The sequence below is a fragment of the Macaca thibetana genome, chromosome 4 (genome assembly GCF_024542745.1).
Source record: "Macaca thibetana thibetana isolate TM-01 chromosome 4, ASM2454274v1, whole genome shotgun sequence".
NCBI lineage: Eukaryota > Metazoa > Chordata > Mammalia > Primates > Cercopithecidae > Macaca > Macaca thibetana.
In genome coordinates, this window is record NC_065581.1 from 73,479,568 (window position 1) to 73,496,757 (window position 17,190).

Consider the following 17,190-nt stretch of genomic DNA (forward strand, 5'->3'; position numbering starts at 1 on the left):
AATAACTCTTAACTTTGGCCTTGGTACTTTAGCATTGTTAGTGTGTGAGTAAAAATTACTTATATTCTGGTAAGGTCCTGAGTTGTGTAACCTATGTAGTTTTCTTTACTTGCTGTGTTTAACCCAAATTCCATTACTCAGTTTGATTCAAGCTGTTCTGTTTATTCTTTACAGAACTGACTTCAAGAGTGTCAAACACTTCTGCTCCTCTCACAGTTCTTAACTGCTCCTTCTCCTGATTTCTATGCTTCATTTTCTCCTGGCTTATCTCTGCCTCTTCAGCAGAGCTCGGTGACAACCCCCGGGCCCTTTTATTTTTATTTTATATTTACTCACTTTTGTCAGTCCACATTTCCACAGAGGGATTTTGTCATTTTTATTTAGATTCTGGCCTTGATTCTATTTACTTATCAAAGGCTTCAGAATCCTTTGGGATCTATAAGGCAGAGCGGAGAAAAGTTAACTACAAGAAAAGCTACTTCAACTGCACAGCGAAGGGTCCTTGTCTGTGCGCACAGTGAGATCTTCACGTCAATTATTTTAGTTTTACCTACACACACACTGGAAGCCACATTGGGATCTAATTTTGAGTACATTATGTGCTGACAGATAGCAAAACACATCTACATAAAATCCTTTCTTCTTGCTACCTCATAAATTTGAACGAAGTGGGTAAAACTAAGTTTTGGTTATCAGAGAATAATTTGGATTAGTCTCCTTTTTACTAAACACATCCAATGTTACATCACTTCTGTTTTAAATTCACTGTCAGGCTATGCTACATGTGCCAATTAAGCTTATAAAATTGAATTTGATAAATTATTTTATCTTGTACAGAGATGTGTTTCTGGAGCAATTAACCTATAAGAGAGAAAAGAAATGGGAAAAGTTACACCCTTCTTTCATTTTTCTTGAAATGGATCATGAAATCTAATTTGAATAACAGCTTTAAGAAATTACATGCTGTTTCTACTTGATGTTATACAAAAGCTTTGCCTCTTTTCCTTGTTGGCCACCTCTGTTGTCATGACAACGAATGTGATTTCACAGAGGCAGCAGTGCATTTGTTGAGCAGGAAGAGTGGGCCACTGTTTATGAGAATAATTATTTAAGAACAGGTGTCATTAACATAAGATTAATTGTCAAACTCATTAGAAAAAGAACAAAATGGAATATTATTATCACATAAAATCAGGAAAATATTAGAAGAAAAATAGTGTAAGTATACTAGACACTTGAGTGTACACAGCGTTCTTGTGGGCTAATTCAGTATAAATATGGAAATGCATATAATATAAACATACGGTCATTGAAATTTAGCCCTGGAAGGGATCCTGAAAATAAATCTAGTATAAACTCTTGAGCTGTTATAATGAAAAAAATTAAAAAATGAGACTGTTCTTCAACAAGATGCATGTATAATTTCTTGTGGGAAATCAATGAACACTAGAAATATATGTTACCATTAGGAGAAATGCAGAGCTAATCTAAGTGGATATTACATGGTTTCAGATTCACCTCTGTATTAATGAAATAAATATATTTTCTTATAATCTCTGAGAAGCTTCTGAACTGAGTCCATGGTTTTATGGTAATGCACCATTACATCTAGGGAGGTAATCCCAATTGAGCAAAGTAATTGAGTTTTCAATATAATTTTTTTTTTTTTGCAAATGTGAGATAATGAAATACTTCTCACTAAAAATGAAAGTGAAGTTGAGTCAAATTGTTATTCTTGAAAGTGTAAAGAGCGACTCAGCTAAAGAGCAGTTGCTGATAACCATCTAAACTCTCTTATTCATCCTCAAAATTCATCCAGTAAAATTTTTCTTTTGGAATTACTTGAAAATAAGTGGACAGGATAAGAGTTTTCCAATTTCAAGAGAACTCAGGATTTATGAGAAGCGCTAATGAATATTTGTGAACCAATAGTAAGTCTGCCCACAGCATTAATAATGTCCCTGCAATTCCATGCCATTTCTCTTCTCAAAATGTGATGATTATAAGGTTATAGTTTCAGTGACTTCCCAAGGTTTAAACACTTCCTTCTCCAACATTTATGAGACATTTCTCAACATAGCAGGGACTATTAGATTTGTCAGCTTCAGAAAGTAATTGATATTTTTCCTGTCGATTGCTGTTGTGGAAAACTGTCAGCTATCTCTTGATGTTATTTCCAAGAACACTCTTCATTCTAAATGTGTAGATTTTGCCTTACTGATAGAGATGAGGACAAAAGGGATATATAAATTGTAGGATCAGATTATTTTAAATAATAGGATTCAATTTTTAGATATTAAAAAGTAACAGGAAATCATAAGTTTAGATGCTTTTTATTTTGTTTTGGATCAATGGAAATGCTTAATTTAAAAGAAACGTATTTAGTATATAGAACCATTGGCACCAATTGAAATTTTATTGCAGAGTATGGTTGATGCAAAAGGTAGGGAAAATTTTGAACTGTGATATAACTATATATTGAAGGAGTTTGCATATGTTTAATATTGTGGCAATTGTGACACCAAATATTTAGTCGATGGGTGCATTAAAATGAACACTCAGTTTAGCAAAAACCCCCAAAGGCCATCAGTACAAATGACCTACATCAGTCATGGACATGTCAATAATTCTATGTTAGCTTAGCAAACAGTTCTGAAGATTTTAAGCTGGTGAAAAGAAACACTTGTGTGTGCCTGAGTACATAAGAACCATGCATGCACAAAAGGCAATAAAATATAGTGGCTAAAAGAATGAGCCTTGGAGTCAGAGTTCTAATCCCAGCTTGGACTTTACTTGTTCGGAAACTTTAGATGAGTTACTTAAAGTCCTGAAACCTCAGTTATGCTGCTATAAAATGGGGATAATAATTTCTTACTCACTGGGGTGGAATGTGATAAAAAATTATCTTGCGCATAGTAGGTACTCAACGGTAGTAATAATGATTACTCTTTTGATAGGCTTAGTGAGTCTGTGTGGTAAAGGTAAAATATCATTACTCATTTTTATTTTAATTAAGAATACTTTTGTTCTAGGAAATAAACAGATGAATTATAGCTAAAGTACTGAAAATTTTGAAATAGACTTTTAGATTATTACACAGATGCTTATTGTAACCCCTATAAAAATGTACATTGTATTGTTTACTGTCTAACGAATCTTAAAGTGCCAGTTGTAAACTAACCTATATAATGGTTAATAAAGTATTTTGGGTGAAGAAACATGGGTAGCCTAGGCAGTCTGGTATAAAAGGCCCCAGCTACATAGTGTGGTGCCATTTCTTTGGAGAAATTGCAGTGCTGGCTTCTAGATTAGAATGCTCTTATATGGGTTGCTGACTCTGTGCTGTACTACGTGCATTGGTGTGCTGATAAACTGGCTCTTTCAATGATCACAAAAACAGTGACAGCAAGAGAAACCCAGACTTGTAGCATTTGCCCATTTTTAAGGTGTAGATAATTCCATCATACCTGATTTAAGCTATAATTCTTAAATATTTAATAATCAGCTCTTTGGCAGAAAGGAACTCCTGCACACCACACTAGACATCCTATTATGCTCATCCTAGTTACAGATTTCTTGATGACCACTCTGGTGAGGCTATGCCCGTCTGCTAACAGAAACTTGTTGCCTCCATCCTGCCTGTGAGAGACAGGCTTACTGGACCATAATGTGTCTCAATTTGAGAAGCAAATTTGACCTTCCTCTCTAAATTTAAGGTCAATGGGAGGAATTAATGACAATTTCCTTAATGGAATGTTAAAGTGAGTACAAATGCTAGGGCACAAACTAGAAGGATCTACATAAATGATAAGGTCAATTGATTACCTTTTTGGACCTTATATGATTATAGGCACTCACAGAAATTCAAAAGGCAAAGGCATGCTTATATAAAAAAAGATTTTTCTTTGGGCATTTATGGTTCTGGGAAAGGAGCAATTTATCTACACACCTAGACTCTCTATACACAGACATTCTATCTATCTATCTATCTATCTATCTATCTATCTATCTATCTATCTATCATCATCTATGTCTATAATGTTCTTGTTAATAACTCGATTAACAATAAAGACACAGCATTACCAGATAACTTTATCATTCTTAAATTTATAAATACCATTAAGTAATTTGCAAATGTTATTTCATCTTTTTTTTGGTTAAAGTTTTGTAACTGATACTATTTTAGGGAGCAAATTAGTACTAAATTGCAGATGTCTGATGTAAAAGAATGTTCATTTTGAAAAGAGATGAAATTGAAATAATTGTCCCTTTTATTGTAGTTGAATTTTCTTCTTGCCTCTTTCTTTTTAGTGGTAATGCTAGATTACACAATTAATTCCTTTTATATTTGGTGGTTTGATTACATTCCCTTAAATGTTATAGAAAGAGAATTTTAAAAACCTCAGTTTTTGTTAAGTCCTAGAATTGACTTTCTCACAGTGGTTTCTTCCTAGGCTGGCTTAGTGGGAAATGTAGGATCATGGATTTGAATTACTGTTAGAGAAGAAAGCTTAGTCTATGCTCTTCATGCAGGCACAGAATCATGAATTATTTTAATCATCATCCACAAACCTGTATTAAACACCTACATTATGCAGAACACTGGACTGGAGATTTGGAAGTGGGTGTCATCAGCAGTGTTTGAGTATTTATTCCCCCTTAAGAAGTCTTGAGCTATGTAAAATAGCCATGCACACAGATTTGTGGCTGTTATCTTGTAATCCCACAATTGCTGTTGGAGAACTTCACCATATGTCAGATCTTCCTTACTTTGCTAGGTTTAGCTATGCCAAGTTATTTTAAGGAACAGATTCATGATTAATAGCAGAACTTCTGGGTGAGTTTTTAGGAAGAAAAAACCCTGTGTCCAGGCATTTATCCCAGTGCCATGTAGGAAACAGAGGAAATCAGAACTGAGCCCATATGGAGAGAGGTCTTGGAGTCTAACATGTGTTATATATTTCCTGTGTCAGTTTTCCTATCTCAGTGATAATGCAAAGAACCTGCAGCTTAAAGAAAGAAGACAAAGGTTATAAATGTACAGCATCAAATAGCCAGAACACAGTTAGGACTTCAAGATGAATTCACGTTAATCTCCCTGGGAAAAAGCAGTTTCCACAACTTGGTGCAGGTCTCAGTGTAAACTGAAGAAACAAAACGTAGCAAAAGAGTGAGAGAGAGAAAGAATTATTGATTTAGTGGGGTTGCTAATAGTTAGGGTAATGAGCTTCCTTTGAAGGAAAAGGCTCTGCCACAGGAAAGAAAGGCAGCATTTCTGCAAATAGAAGTGAGAGGCATTCAAGCATAAAAAGACAGCAAATATTCTGGGGTATTTTTAATTTGATTGTTGGGAGTCTGGATATCTGTAACTCTTGCAGATATAGCTTTAGTTAAGTGACAGGAAAGAAAAACAGAGAAAGAAACTGGAAGTCTATTATTAAACCCTTTTCAAATATTAAGTTTTTTTTTTCCTTCAGTATTATTCTTTGGCCTATAGATTTTCGTTCTTTTTTTGTCATTAAATTCAAGAGCATAGCTATGTTTGGATTATAATGCAATATCCTAGTCCTGAACTTCAAACTGTAGAAGAATTTTAAGGTGAGATGAGTTGTTTTAACTAATATATTGCCGATTTAAACTGAGATGTAGTAATTCATAAGGCAAAAAAAAAAAAAAAAAAATTCATCATTTGCTCAGGCGTCCATGGAAGGCAGCAGGCGCCTGTGCAAACTCGCTGAAGTCATTTATTAAAATGTTTTCAAGGCCAGTAATCAAATCTAGGGAAGAGAACTAATATTTACTGAGTACCTACCAGATTCTAGATACTGTGATAAGCACTGATATTTCTGAACAACTCTATGAAGAAGATTGGGAAATCTCAGTTACAGAGAGGATGAATTAATGTTCAGAGAAGTGAAGCAATATACAACAGACTATATGGCAATCCATATGGTTCTTACTGCAAATGCCAGCATGGCCCACTGGAGAGGGCCTTCTAGTAGAGAAGCATTGTACAGGTGTGAATTAATGGGACAACATTCGGTTCTATGTTTTTATTTTTTGAGTGAGGAAACTGAAGCTTGCTATGATTATATAATTCACTGTAAGCTCCAAGTGGCAGAGATAGGTGCTTGGATTCTGATTCATTAATTGTTTGGCCACTGCCATATTTATGAATTTACAGGTGCTCTTTAACAGCACATGCCATCAAAAGTTTAGATCACAAGGTTTCCTGCCTATTAAAATCTCAGGGTGAATGTATTTCCTTAACTGGCTTTTCATCACCTTCTATTTCTGCCTTTTTCTTTTCTTTTTACACAGTTCCCAAAGGATTTGACTGATATAGCTTTCATTTTAAGCTACCATTATGATCCATCTGGGTTTTTGGTTTTGAGAGCCACCATGTAACTTAACACGCAGCTTTTCCTCAGCCTTCAAAATTAACTCTCAAATGTCATTTTATCTTTATAGATATGTTCCTGCTGGTATCTTAAAGAGAAAGAAGAATACTGGTTAATTCAAAAAAGCAAATAGCAAGGAAGCCGTAAGGTTGAAGATATATTTCAAAACAGAATCCTAGTTATAACCGGACTTAGCTCTCTATGAAATGTGAGTAGTCCTGTGTCTATTACCCTTTAGCCCCCTTCTGTGATTCTCTTTCTAGACAGCTTCCTAGAGGGCTTTATTCTTTCGTTATTTGTCATTTCTCACACTGAGGCCCTCTACACTCAGTGTTCCCCTTCATTTCTGGTCTTGTAGTTGGTTATCCAAGGGTGTCTGTGAGCCCCAACCTCCAAGTTCTCCATTTGTGTAAGCAATGGGGCATTAAGCCTTGCCTAAATTTCGGCCAAATCTTTGCGACTGGAAGATTAGAAAGAGAGATGGCTGAAGATGTCTAGAAATGGAGAAAACAGAAAAAAAGTGATGATGCCATGGGAATGGATACAATTATTTTGACCATCCTCAACCTTTTTCTCTAAACCAGTGGCTGACATCAAGGGCATGAGGTTGAGGGAAGATGAATTCTGTGGGGGGGGGGGGGGCAATGTAAAGCACTTAGAATTCCTGGAGAAGGAGAACTGGGACCATGACACATACATCCTAGAGATAGGATGCCTTAGAATGTGGGAACTAGAACAGGAAAACTCTTCATGTCTCCAGTCATTAAATGTTAAGGATGAAGTTAAAAGAATGATCTTTTACAAGATTTAGTTTTCCTTTGCAATATTTTGTCTTAACATTTATTATTTATAAATTTTTTATAAGCTAATTGTTAGTTCAGGCCTCCCACCCTCATGATATATAAACTTGACTTGAACTAATAATGCCACTGCTTGTGGAAGCCACAGGTCTTTCAAAACATCAGAGACATCCCAAGTTTTACCTGCTATGGTCTGTCTTCTCCATCTATGAAATCTTTATTGTTACATGTGGCCTGTTTTATTATGTGTTGAATGGATATAAATGTTTACTTATTTCCAAAAATAAGCCCTACTATAGTTTGAATGTGATCTGTCTAAAAGGCAGCTTTTGCCATGTCATAGTATTAAGAGGAGGGACCTGTAAGAGGTAATTAGTCCATGAAGGTTCTTCCCTCATTAATAGGATAAGATGCTCTTATAAAAAGGCTTGATGCCACAGCATTCTTCCTCTCCAATGGATGCAGCCCTTACCAGACAACTGAACCTGCTGGCACCTTAATCTTGGATTCTCAACCTCCAGAAGTGTGAGAAAATAATTTTCTGCTCTTCATACATGACCCAGTCTCAGGTATTTTGTTATAGTGGTGCAAATAGACTAAGATAGCCCCTCACCAACCCTTTGGCTTCTACTTTGTCTCTTCTGTCATTTTCTCTCTTTCATTTTTTCTCCTTCTCCAGATACCCCAAATTTCTTTTTGTGTCCAAAATCTTCACATTAGCAGATAGTCAGGCTTTGCACAGATGCTTACTCCAAGATAAAGACTCTTTTCAACAAAAGTGGCCTTCTGCTTAAGGGAATTTCTTGCATTTGTAGCTCCTAGAAGAATAATAATATGGTCTTTATATTTTAATAATATTAAATTACTGAAAAAATTTGTCTTTAGAAACTACAAGTGAGAATAATCTAGTTTAATCAATCTTTTCTTCCAAAGTTATTGTGACCTATTATTTTGTCCTCAAATAGTAAAAGCTTTTTGTGAATATATTTGCTTGTCATGACATGAGGACAAACTCTGTGAATATGAGAAAGTTTTTCCAAGTCTCATGCCCCAAAGAGGGCTATGTTAGTCTTAGATTTGTACAAGAAGGAATTTGGACCAGAAGCAAGTAGAATTTAGCAGGACGCACAATCCCCCCATTTCTGTTACATATTCAAATATGTCACATTCTTCTTTTTCTATCCGGAGTAAGGCCTCAATATTGTAGCAGTCCCCTTCCTTCTGAAACCAGCACTCCTGGAAGAATATGCTCTAACCAGGCTTGAATATTTCTTCCCAGGTAACTCTTCATAGGGAGACCCAGTGATGATTCTTTGACTATAACTTCTACTTGACGCTGGAGTACTACTGATTTTCCCTAACTCTATAGGTTGTTGGATCAGACAATACCAAATTCATGAAGGGGTCTCAATTATTTCTTAAAAGAATAATTTAAAGAAAGATAGTTGCTTGCTGAAGAGGGCCTCTTATGTGATTCTTCTACCAGGGTTCAGTTCAGGGTTCATACAACATCTTGACCTGCCACAGACACTATATGCACTATTGTATCTATCGGGGCTTGGAAAGAAAGTGGCAGAAAGACTTCTTTAGAAGGATAAGCCCACTAGAAAATTACGTTTTGCTCTCAAAATCTGAGAAATCTTACAGCTTACTTAGTAATGTCCACATATCTTACATGCTCCTTTTAAAATCTAAAGAGGCCTACCAATTACCTTATCCTACTGGTAGGAGATACAAATTTGGCTTCTTTTATTTTACTATGGAGAAGACATATTGATACACTTCATAGGACTAAGCCTCCAAAAATGTCAATGAGCACACAAGTTCTTGGATTTTGTGGAATTTTTGTCTTATTCTAAACACATTTTTCCCAGGGTAAATAAAGTACCCTTTTTTTTCCCCCTATTCACCAGGTCCTGCCAGGAGGATCGTTGAACATATTTATGTACTTTGGGATGGTGAGGGACCAAAGGACCTAAGAACAATTTACGGCATAGACATGGAGAGCATATATAGTCATGCTAAGTAAAAGCAAGTCTACTCTCTATTTTCCATTTATTGCAAAAGGAAAAGAAAGGATAGCTAGATCGATAGTTATATACCTTGTTCCAGGGGTTAGATGGACTTGTTTTAGTAAAAGCACCCACCATCTCTGGTAGGTGCTTTTCACATCCACATATGAATGTTTTACTATGTCTGAAGCTGGAAACTTAATATTTTCAATCTTTAATATCTTTCATCTCTGAGAAAGTAGGTAAAATTGAGGCAGTTAATATAAATTACCAAACAAAAATTGCTTTTCTCCAAAACCCATCTGTCTTTTGAATTACACAGACAAGTTAATCACGGATATGATAAGTTCATTATTACTATATCTTTCAAGTATTTGACGGTGGCTTTATTCTTATGATTTTAATTTGATGTTGGAGTGCTATTGACTCCTGCATGGACATGGTATTGCTTTTGCTTCAGTATTCTAGTAAAATGTGAGGGAGGAGCAACTGGGGCTTCTCCTGGCCCTTCCAACCAAACAGTTCCTATGTATAGTTCAGAGAACCACTGTGGAGGTCCCTTCCAACTGTAGTCTTAGGAAATGGGGAAATAACACAGTTTGGGCTCACAGACTCAACTAATATATCATGAAGTGGACTCGGGGCAAAACCCTATTTATTACCTGATTCTCATGGTTTCCCTGTGACTAAAAGACCTCAGAGGCATTTTAGGTTTGCATTAACTCAAAACCAATATCTGAGAACTTATCGTGTGTATAGGTATTTACCCTCTTCTGACACTCTTTTACCCTGGTAAATGTCTATAGGTCTCTTTGGAGAATGTTAAGAGGAAGATTTACAATATGTATATGTGATGATATTATAGAATCTTTCATTAAATTATTTTTTCTTCCTTATAATAAAAGGGGTCTGGAAACTGATTCGGGTCTAGGAAACAGGTTGGGAGCCATGACTCTTTATCGTGGTGACTTAAATCTGGCCTCATTAATCTGGCCTAATTTTGTGTTATAATGATCAAGTAGAATATTGACTACCCATTTCTCTCCTAAATGTCTCATGACCAATATGCAAATACCAAAGATTTTTATAGGTCAATTCATTTTTCTTGCACTCTGGCCCTGCTGCCTATCAAAGTAACCCTATGCACCTCATCTCAGTGGTTACCAGGCTTCATTTCGGTTGCTGTCGCCTCTGGACCCCATCGCCCCTGTTGAGATCAAGAATCCCATTTCAAAGGAAACATGCTTCATCTTCTTGGCCTACCAAATCAGGTACTAGTGCACTTTTAAGGGATACTGGTGCTTTTTCATCCCCATATGAATGTTTTACTATGTCTGAAGCTGGAAATTTAACATCTTCAACTTATTACTTAAACTTTTAAAGTCCTGTACATTTAACAGCAACTAGCTTGCTTTCTAGTTCCTGTGCTTTCTATGCCCCTCCTAATGATTTTTCAGAGAAGCTATGTGGTCTACCAAATGCTTGCCTTCTATAGACACTTTATATCAGGTTATCAAATTGTCATTTTAAGTAATATTTGCCACTACATCCAAGGATTAGTAGTGTACCATCCTCTAATATTAACTGCACATTTGTTGGCTTCAAATCCAACTAGGTCAGACAATCAATCTCATTTCCCTGAGGAGTCTTTTTGCCTTCAAACACTTCAGGTTTATAAACAACATATAGGTTAAGATCTTTAGTTGCAGCCAATAGAACCTACTCTAGCCAATTTAAATATATTTATTTTGTTTTATTTTATTTTATTTTTTGAGATGGAGTCTCACTCTGTTGCCAGGCTGGAGTGCAGTGGTGTGATCTTGGTTCACTGCAACCTTTGCCTCCCAAGTTCAAGCGATTCTCCTGCCTCAGCCTCCCAAGTAGCCACCACGCCCAGCTAATTTTTTTTTTTTTGTATTTTTAGTAGAGACGGGATTTCACCATCTTGGCCAGGATGGTCTTAATCTCTTGACCTCGTGATCCGCCCGCCTCAGCCTCCCAAAGTGCTGGGATTACAGTCATGAACCACCACACCTGGCCTTAACTAGATTTATTAAGGGACATAGAGAGCTCAGGATGAATAAATAGATGATAGGCTGTGTGATGGTTATTTTCCACTGCTATCTACCTGCTCACTACTGCCCAATCCTTCTTTGCCCTGATGTGCCCCAGGACATAGACTTTCATAGACTGCATGAGCTGGGCTCTTAGAACCTTGGCTTCCAGTTGGGTTCATCCAATAGGAAGCATAATTAAGAGAATCAGAATTCAGAAAGAGAGATTAAGTGTATATTCCTCACCTGTGGTTCTGGCAGTGGCTGGATTCCTTTAAGCCTATATTTTCTGTCAGGTGGTCTCTTCTTCCTGGCCTTAGCTTTCCCTGGGGTCCAGGAACAATATTACCTTTCTTGTCCTTTCAGACCTAAGGGTGATTAGTCCCTGGCTGCTTAACCAGCCATTTTCATTTTCCTTAAAATTTTCTATATTTCTGCAATAGTTTTTCTAATAAATTCTCCACAACTAAACCTTTCTGAGTGTGTCAACTGTTTCCTGTTGGGAGCCTAACTGATATAGGTTGAATTTCTGAGACTGACAGAACCATCTGCTATCTCTGCAAAGACCAGAAAGTTTCCAGTACCACACCAGCTGTCAGCTCCAGAAGCATGTGATGCCTTTCATGACCACTAAGCTGCTGAATCAGGAGCTGTTGCCATACCTGGGGACTCCAGGACAGCACAACACTGCTGTTATCCACCTAGCTAGATGCTGTTACCATCTCTTCATGTACTTCAGTTCTGAATTAAAGTCTTGCACAAGTGCATCTAATGGTGGAATTTAAGTTATCTGTCATCACTTAAGCAATAAGAAAAGACGAATAAAATAGTGTTTGCATTTTTATGTTCGGGAGGAAGAATTCACACACGTTTCCAAACGTAGAAGAGGTATTTAGAAAATCTGGGGCATGTGACAGATGTTCACTTATTATTATCTCTCTCATTCCCTTTTGTCCTTTGACTATCATATTTGTCAAAAAAAAGCATATTTAATTTTATGCTTTTTTCATTTCTTCTATTCTGATTTCCCTTTATCTGATTTTATTGCTCATCCTTCAGTGTTTTTTTTTTTTTTTCTTGCTTTAGAATAGTTTGAGTATCCTCTACGATATGGTTTGGCTGTGTCCCCACCCACATCTCATCTTGAATTGTAGCTCTCATAATTCCCATGTGTTGTGGGAGGGATCGTGTGGGAGATAATTGAATCATGGGTGTGTTTTTCCCCATACTGTTCTCATGGTAGTGAATAATTTTCACAACTTCTGAAGGTTTTATAAGGGATTTCGCCTTTCACTTGTCTCTCATTCTCTCTTGCTTGCCACCATATAAGAGGTCCCTTTGCTCTCCCTTTGTCTTCCGCCTTGATTGTGAGGTCTCCACAGCCATGTGAAACAGTGAGTCCATCAAACCTCTCTCCTTTATAAATTACCCAGTCTCAGGTATATCTTTGTTAGCAGTATGAAAACAGACTAATACACTCTAGTAACCACCGTTTTATAATTTTTCTTCAAGCTAGAGATAAGAGCCCAGTATGGTTGAGGCTGGCCTCTCCCTTTATTGAGGATTCAAGACTGCTCTTTCCTGGTCAAGGAAAGTTGGGATTCCTTTGAAGAGACAGGTGTAAACACCTAAATCCAAAGTTGAGGGAATGTGCAGAGTAGCGGTTTTCAAAGTGTGGTTTGAGGACTCCTGGGAGTCAACAAGCTCCTCTCAGGAAGTTTATAAGATTTTTCCTTTTCCACTTACATAGCTCTGCAAGGCTGGATTTTCTCCATTGACTTCAACAAAAATACTATATCACAACATGTTGAATGGTGAAGCAGATATGAGACTTCAGCTAACTTCTGTTAAGTCAGATAATAAAGTTCTGGAAAACGTAAATCAAATGCTATTATTCTCACTTTTTTGTTTTGGACTATATAGAGATTTCTGTATTTATTGTTATTTTAAAATTGATAAACATTTGACAATAATTTATTTTATATAATATTAATAGTAACTATATTAAATAACAAATATTAAAATAATAAGTATTTTTAAACTTCTCAGTTTTACTTTCTAGATGAGATTGGGCATGTTTAGGGTAGTATGGCTGTAGACAGTTTTACTTTCTAATACAGTAAAAATCAATAAATTAAATCCACATGAACATAAAGCTCTTTGGGTATTCAATTTTTAAGAGTTTAAAAGGGTCTTAAGGCCATGCATTTGAGAACCTCTCATATAGGGTGTGTGTGTATCTGTAGCTTGATTTGTGTACAACCCAGAAGATAGTTGGTGAGATAAAATAGGTCTTGCTATGACTATTACATTTTGAAGGTCCATCAATGATTTAAAATCCAAATTTATTTTCATCAGTGACCCATGTACTCTAATTTTTTCTCATTTATTAGTTTTCTAAATCCTTAAAAGATAGAAATAACCAATCAATAAATTTCAGAAATCTCAAATTCCCTAATTAATCAAATCAAGTACAATTTTAGATATACTATACTGTTCTACTATGTCAATTTATCTCTTCTATATTTTCAGTTTTTTTAGTTATCCATAAGGGGTAGTGACTGTATTGATGTAGCTCACTCTCCCACTCCAGACCCAAGAGGTTATTGACTTTGTTGGTCTAGCTCACTGCTTGCTCTACTCCCAGCATTTAGCACAATGACTGCCACCCAGCTAATTCTTAGTAAATACTTAATTGAAATAAAGTGAACCGATCAGAATTAAGTTCTCAATAATTTCCTCTTCAATGATTAGAACTCAGTTATCTGGGAGAGAGCTCATTATTTAATAAAATAAATATGAAACTCAGGTTCAAAACTAATTTTGGTTATGGTCTGATTGAAGATTTAACTGTATTCTTTTCTTGAACTTTCATGGCCTCAGGACTTAATGTCTGCTTCCCATTCTCCCCATATATTGGTGCTAGCTAGAAAAACAAATTTAAATTTTTATTTCTGTGGCTGATAAGTTGAATACATAGAACCATAGCATTCAATTAAGCTAATCATTAATTTTTCCTGAATCTCAATTTTCCTTCTCTAAAATTATAGAATTGCATAGCATCAGTTTATCATTTCTGAAGGAGAAATTTGTGTTGGTCACTTGAACCTTTACTGCTCAGCCTCTGTGGGGCTTCATCTGCCAGAGGAAAGTGTGAAATACAGAATTCTTCAGGTTCTAGTCTCTCCATTTTGGGTTTAATGCTTGGAGTCATGACTCAGGCATGCATACATATAATGTCCTTTATCCTCTGTGAGTGAATTCACCTTTCCCCTGAGCCCTGTCTTGTGTGGTCCCTGTGATTAATCTTTCTCTTTAAAGGTAACAATTCTTTCACTTTCCTCAGTCCTATCCAAATTACCCCAGACATTTTTGAGTAAATAAATACTCAAGCTTTCAGGGTTTCTTTCTCCCTAATTTTCCTTCTGAATCTGGATGCAGGGTTCCTTTACTCAACACGTCACATTGTTCTTATTTAATTTAATGGCATTGGGGGTGGAGCCTCTGGTCCATTTACTGTCCTCAGTGCCTTGCTGACCTCCGCTGAGGGATCTCCTCTTGCCTGGCATGTGCGTATCTATCTCTGAGTTGCTGTATCTGCTGTCACCACATTGCTTCTGCAGTGTTAATGCTGTCACCTGGGGTTTGTTCTCTTAGCTTTGTCAGTACACAGTGATTCCTTCCCACTGGTTTTCCCTCAGAGTTACCTGCGATCTTGCTGTGACTCCTATGTAGCCCTTCCAATATTTGAATATGTCCTTTCTAAAATTCAGATGTTGCCATTGTGATAATATTAAGAGGTGGAACAGGACCTTCATGAGGTGATTAGGTCAGGAGGGCATCTCCCCTCATTAATGGGATTAAGCCTATATCTCATGCACTGTCCATAGATGGTAGAGAAACAAAAACTTTATAGGAGAAATAAAGTAGGAAAAACAGGTTTTATTGTTGTTGTTCAGAGATAACAGAATAAAATTTATTGAGAACAAGAAAGAATATATCTAAAGAACAGAAGAGCTTATATTCTGTTCTTTTAAAAAATTTTGCTAAGTGTAAGAAAGCAGAAAATTGGATCTCTAGTATCCTCCAGCTCTCAAGTTTTCAGTCAGTGGAACTCAATATTGTAACAGGTTTTAGAATTATGTTTTAGATAATTGAATTTTAGATAATAGGAGATTAATTTTCAAGTGATCTGTATTAGGCATTAAACTACACATGTGTAAATTGCTTAGAAGCAGGTAAGGAAAAAAAATGCAAAGAAGAAATCAAAAGGGAAATTAAGAAATACCCTGAGACAAAAAATGAAAACACAATATACCAAAACTTGCGGGATGCAGCAAAACTAGTACTAAGGGAGAACTTATAGCAATGAAAGTTGCTCCTACATCAAAAAAGAAAGATCTCAAATATATAAATTAGTGTTCCACTTCAAGGAGCTAGAAAAAAAAAACAAAGCCTAAAGTTAGCAGAAGGAAAGAAGAAAGATCAGAGCAGAAATAAATGAAATAGAGTAGAGAAAAACAATAGAAAAAATAAACAAAACTGAGTTTAGTTTTTGAAAATATAAACAAAATCATCAAACTTTTAGCTAGACTAATAAAACAAGAGACAAAACTCAGGTAAATAAAGTTAGAAATAAAAAAAGAGACATTACAACTAATGCCATAGGAATAAAAAAGATCATAAGAGACTATTATGAACAATTATATACGAATAAATTGGATAACCTAGAAGAAAGGGATAAATTACTAGACACATACAATTTACCAAGACTAAATAATGAAGAAATAGAAAATCTGAACAGGCCTATTACTAATAAGAAGATGGAATCAGTAATCAAAATCCTCCCAAAAGAGAAAAGCCCAGAATAGTTGACTTCACTAGTAAATTCTACGAAACATGCCAAGAATTAATGTCAATCCTCAAACTCTTCAAAAAAATTGAACAGGAAGAAATACTTCCAACTCATTTTATAAGGCCAGCAGTATCCTGATATGAAAGCCAGACAAAAACACCACAAGAAAAGAAAACTATAGGCTGAAATCCTGGATGAACATAAATGCATGCAAGGGATGCAAGGATTGTTTGGCATAAAAAATGAATTAATGTAATACATCAGATTAATAGAATGAAGAATAAAAATCATGATCATTTCAATAGATACAGAAAAAGGATCTGACAAAATTCAACACTCTTGAAATGATAAAAATTCTCAATAAACTAGGGATAGAAGGAAATTACATTAACATAATCGAGGCCGTATATGAAAATCCCATAACTAACATCACATTCAATGGGGACAAAATAAAATCTTTTCCTCTAAGATCAGAAAGAAGACAAACATGCCCACTTCCACCACTTCTAGTCAACATAGCACTAGGAGTCCTAACCAGAGCAATTAGGGAAAATAAAAGGTATCCGAATTGGGAAGGAACAAGTTATATTCTTTGTGTTTGCAGATGACATAATCTTATATGTAGAAAACCCTTGAGATTCCATTAAAAACCGTGTTAGGACTAGTAAATGAATTCAGTACAGTTGCAGGATAAAGATTAACAGACAAAAATTAGTTGTGTTTTTATACACTAAAATGGTTCTATCCAAAAAGGAAATTAAGAAAAGAATTCTGTTTATAATAACACTGAAAAAAAAACCCAAATTTAAGAATAAAATAAGAAGGTGAAAGATTGCACACTGAAAATTAGAAAAATTTGATGAAACAAATGAAAGAAGATAGAAATAGAAATAAATGGAAAGCCTTCCCTGGTTTATGTACAGGAAGACTTAGTACTGCTAAAATGTGCATATGACCTAAAGCAATCTATAGACTCAATGCAATCTCTATCAAAATCCCAATAACATTATTTTTTACAGAAAAAAATCTTCAAATTCAGATGGAGCCACAAGGATCCTTGAACAGACG

General features: G+C 35.7%; 1 protein-coding gene and 1 long non-coding RNA gene across 3 annotated transcripts in view; one reads left to right on the plus strand and one right to left on the minus strand.

Annotated features, from left to right (window-relative positions):
• The window catches only part of LOC126952142 (cytochrome c oxidase subunit 7A2, mitochondrial), a 1,153,643-nt gene that overhangs the window by 988,134 nt on the left and 148,319 nt on the right, over positions 1 to 17,190 (minus strand). The window contains exon 1 of one of the 2 annotated variants that reach the window (XM_050786538.1): positions 8,334 to 8,337. The exons of the other annotated variant lie outside the window; for it this stretch is intronic. The gene's annotated coding sequence lies outside the window, so the exon portion shown is untranslated. Of the gene's footprint in view, positions 1 to 8,333; positions 8,338 to 17,190 lie in introns of those variants that run through there. 2 annotated transcript variants of the gene reach the window in all.
• LOC126952151 (uncharacterized) lies at positions 1,124 to 11,983 on the plus strand. Its single transcript, XR_007724805.1, has 5 exons — positions 1,124 to 1,218; positions 6,472 to 6,609; positions 7,606 to 7,770; positions 10,371 to 10,484; positions 11,833 to 11,983. It is a non-coding gene; the product is annotated as an uncharacterized LOC126952151 (long non-coding RNA).